At 44.2% G+C, this 4,722-nt stretch overlaps 1 protein-coding gene across 1 annotated transcript in view; it reads right to left on the bottom strand.

The window, feature by feature from the left end:
• The window catches only part of sv2bb (synaptic vesicle glycoprotein 2Bb), a 37,249-nt gene extending 36,744 nt beyond the window's left edge, over nt 1-505 (bottom strand). The window contains exon 1 of the mRNA XM_027031094.2: nt 383-505. The gene's annotated coding sequence lies outside the window, so the exon portion shown is untranslated. The remainder of the gene's footprint in view (nt 1-382) is intronic.
• Between the last annotated feature and the right edge of the window lie 4,217 nt (nt 506-4,722).

The raw sequence follows: 4,722 nt of genomic DNA, 5'->3' as shown, positions 1-4,722 counted from the left end.
AATCGCTTGCTCACAGATCAAAATCCAAGCATGAAAATGTAGGAATGTGGTAAATGTAGGAATGTGGTAAATGTAGGAATGGGAGCTGACACACGCAGACTGTAGCGCTGCTGTGACTCCGTGCTACAGGTGCACGCCTGTGGACATCAGATCCTGTCGTCGGAGCTACAAAAGGGAATTTTACGTTCCAAGTTCTCTGCAAAATCTATCAGCACAAACAAAATAGCCTCATTTAACCTGAATCACGTCTCAGTTGTAACCCTGACTGAGATTTTTACGGGTTTCTTGTGTCTGTATGTTTCTCTCATATGCCCCATGCACTAGTAACTTGGTTTAAAAGAACGCAAACTGAACTCAGAACACAGAGAAAGAAAATGTTTACCTCTTATCTGTGGATCTGTGGGTGTCCCGGGAAATATTCTGGTCCTTTAGTGCTGGAGGGTTCTGATCCAACAGAGCAATGCAGAGAGAAGGAGAGAGGAGGGTGCAGGGAGGGAGAGAGAGTGAGAGAGAGAGAGAGAAGGGGAGGGAGAGAGAGAGAGTGAGAGGGAGAGAGAGAGAGCGAGAGAGAGGGAGAGAGAGGGAGGTGGAGAGAGAGGGAGAGTGAGAGAGAGAGAGAGGGAGGGAGAGAGAGAGAGAGAGAGAGAGAGAGAGGGAGGGAGAGAGAGAGGGAGGGAGGGAGAGAGAGAGAGAGAGAGAGAGAGAGAGGGAGGGAGAGAGAGAGGGAGAGAGAACGGGGTTCCGTGATGCAGTCTGTGTGAGGTCTGAATGCTGATCAGGAAGAGGCCTGTCCTCACACTTGGAATGATAGATGCACCGTTCACTCACACACACACACACACACACACACACACACACACACACACACACACATACACACACACACACACACACACACACACACACACACACACACACAAACACACACATTCCTATATCAGCAATCGGTTTCTCTGGGGTTCTCCTTTGGGGAAGCCTCAACATACTACACATGTAACATCAGTGCAAGCAGGATCAGACACACACACACACACACACACACACACACACACACACACACACACACACACACACACACACCTATATTATTGTTTACTGTACAATGTATTACATATGGTAACTGTTACTGTACCAAACTAATACAACAGTGACCCACAACCTTAACCATTAAGAAAAAAATGCTCTATTCCAATATTCTAATGAGGGTTGGAAAAGCCTTAGTCAGCAGTCGTGACGTTCTGGCAACGGCTTGTTAGGTAGTGCTATCAGGAAACAGGTTGGTGTGGCATTTTTTAGAAGCCACTCTGCAAATGCAGTGACCTTCACCACGGAAACACTTTTATGAGCTTGACAAGCGTTATTTCAGCCGTATAAACCCGACACCACAACTGCAGCCTGGTGAGCTCCAGCGGCTCTGAATGCTGGGCGCTGTTCTCCATGTCTCTACAGAAATAAAACTACAACAGCCGCACAGTTCTCATTATCATGCTGATTTATGTGAATGTAATATAACTAATGTGTTGGTACGGCGGGTCGAGACTGAGCTTTAGGTTAAACTGGAACAGTGGTGTCTCGGTGGTGAAGGTACTGGACTAGTAATAAGAAGGTTACTGGTTCCAGTCCCACCACTGCCAGGTTTCCACCGTTGGCCCCCTGAGTAAGACCCTTAACCCTCAATTACTCAAGATGTGATTAGTCAGATTTGTAAGTTGCTTTGGCTAAACATGTCAGATAAATGCTGTAAATGCAAACTGGCTCAGACAAACAGTGCTGGCTCCACCTGGTGGCTGGAGTTGAGAAAGACAACAAATGAACATGTGGCCTATAGTTGCTTTGGTCCATTTCGTGAATGGTCATTAATATTTGGAAAACAATAAGCGTATTTCTCAAAACAATTTGTACAAACAGCACAACAGTTTACCGCCAAAAGCCTCAAAAGTAAGTATTTTTGTCAGTCAACGTCAGTCAACGTGTCAGTGAATATCAGTGCCCTCAGAATAACAAGCCCTTGTTATTCTGCAAAGTCGAGTTGTTTATCTGCTGTCACTACAGAGATGGCCCTCATAGCAGTGATGGAGACACTCCATGCTGCTAAAACTGCCAAACAGTCATCTGTTTTGATTCTTCTAGACCTTTCAGCAGCCTTTGACACAGTGAACCACAACATTCTTCTCTCTGGCTTGGTGTGACTGTCTCTGCTTGGAGATGGTTTCAGTCCTATCAGGTGACATGGAGAGGATCCACATCCAAACCGTGTAGACTCTCCACTGGTGTTCCACAAGGCTCAGTATTGGGCCCCCTTCTCTTCTCTTTGTATACTCGTTCCCTTGGTGATGTAATATCTTCTCATGGTTTCTCCTACCACTGCTATGCTGATGACACTTAATTATTTATTTATTTTCCACCCTCTGACACGCAGGTCTCCAGATGCATCTCAGCATGCTTGACTGACATTGCGTCATGGATGACAGCCCACCACTTGAAGCTCAACCCCAGTAAAACTGAGCTTCTGTTCATCCCAGGTACTCCCAACCCTTACCATGACCTCACTGTTTCCTTTAAGAACTCCCTGGTATCACCATCCAAAGCTGCCCGTAGCCTGGGCATAACTTTGGACAACCAGTTGTTGTTTTCAACTCATGTTTCTAATCTAACCCGGTCTTGCAGATTCCTCCTTTGTAACATATGAAGGATTTGGCCCTTTCTCTCACAGGAAGCTACCCAGGTGCTTGTACAGTCTCTTGTGATCTCAAAGCTAGACTACTGCAACTCGCTATGTGCTGGTCTTCCTCTAAGAGCCATCAAACCTCTACAACTTGTCCAGAATGCAGCAGCACGACTGGTCTTCAATCTTCTTGAAGTTCACACATTACTCCACTGCTGCGCTCCCTTCATTGGCTCCCAGTAGCTGCACGCATCAGATTTCAAACCTTGATGCTTGCCTACAAAGCCAAAAATGGACCAGCCCCTCCATACATGAGGTCAATGGTCAAAGCCTGATCTGAACCTCGGGTACTTCGAACCTCAAGTCTGGCTTGGCTTGAAATACCTTGCTTCAAGTCTCATGGATGACAAGCATGGAGACTATTTTCTGTCCTGGCTCCAAGATGGTGGAATGAACTCCCGCTTGCTGTCCGGACAGCAGAGTCCCTTGCAGTCTTCAAACGCAGACTGAAGACCCATCTATTTTCAGAATATTTATAGGACAACTGACACTGCTCCCATATTGACTGACTAATTTAGTACTTATTGTAGGGTATTGTTTATGTTGTTTAACAAACTCTAGGTCTTGTTTATTGTTTATTACACTTATCGTTGTCTGAGATAGAGTTTATATGTATTTTGTACTTCTAGTCATCAGCAGTGATCCCTGTATTTCTACAGTATTCTAGTTCACTGGTATCTTGGACTCTAACCTACTGTACTGTACTAGGATATTCTATGAGTAAATGATAAAGCACTTTTGTAAGTCGCTCTGGATAAGATCATCAGCTAAATGCTGTAAATATAAATGTAAATGTAATAATCGTGCACTCTGTTTTCTCACTATAAGCATGTACAGTTTTGTCACTATAACTGTGCACTCTGGGAGTGTTTTCCAGTGTTTCCCTCATCAGTGTCTCAGAAACATTGAGTACGCGTCCACTACACTATTCAACAAATCCAACAAGCAGATTTGGATGTGACGGTCACAGTACTAATGCCTCGTATCCGTGAACACGATGTGAGGTAAAGAACCTACATTAGCCTGCTGACTCTTTCTGATTCTGAACGTGTCGGTCATGGCACGTGGCGATCCAGCAGCAGCTTTGCGTCTCTCTCTAAAGCATGGAGACTTTCCACCACACCCCACCTCAATGGATGCTTGTTACGCACTAAAAGACCAGGGAGCTGTCAGCCTTTCTACGCCTGGTAGAGTAACCATAGAGCTCAGGGAGTCATCCACAGTGTCTGGAGGGAAAACACTTGGAATATCTGCTCTGGAGGCTGTCTCCCAACACCTCGTCTGTTTAAGCGCCTCACAGCTAAAAGGTTTAAGGTCAGTGTGAGCTGTGTGTTGTATATAATACTGTAAAGTATTGTGTGTGATCTCCTAACGTCAAAAACACTGCTGTATGCGTGCTTTGTTTTACAGTGTTTCTGTAATAAGAAATTGAGTATGTGGCAATGACATCAAGTTTGAAGTTTCAAGTTTTAAATTTGGTTTATTTTATATCATTAATAAAAATGATTTAAATTTTAATGGGGGGTTGGGTGGGGGTAGGGGGTGGGTCCATGTGTGTTTCAGGTTAAAGCAAGGCAAGTTTATTTATAGAATATTTCACACACAAGGCAATTCAGGGTGCGCTATAAATAAAAGACAAGTTAAAAAAGGTTTTAAAATAAATATATAATAGAATTAAATATAATAAAATATTAATATTAAATATATATATATATATATATAAATTTATTAAAATATAAAGATGAGTGTCAGACATTTATTGACCAGAGTTCTCCTCTGGCCGGCTGGACGGCCTAACATGAACAGGACTACGTGTAATACATTATTTCGCCACTAGAGGTCAGTCTCACACACACGTTCAACCTGCGGGACGTTCAGTTTGTCCGTCTTACAGAACCAAAGTTTCTTATATTGCGCATGTTTACACAAACAAGTTCAGCCGCACCTCCGGAGGGCCGTATGGCCCCGCCCACCGAGCCAGGCCCCGCCCACCGAGC

This window comes from Electrophorus electricus, chromosome 12 (assembly GCF_013358815.1).
Source record: "Electrophorus electricus isolate fEleEle1 chromosome 12, fEleEle1.pri, whole genome shotgun sequence".
NCBI classification, from domain to species: Eukaryota; Metazoa; Chordata; class Actinopteri; order Gymnotiformes; family Gymnotidae; genus Electrophorus; species Electrophorus electricus.
This window is presented reverse-complemented; position numbering and strand designations above follow the sequence as displayed.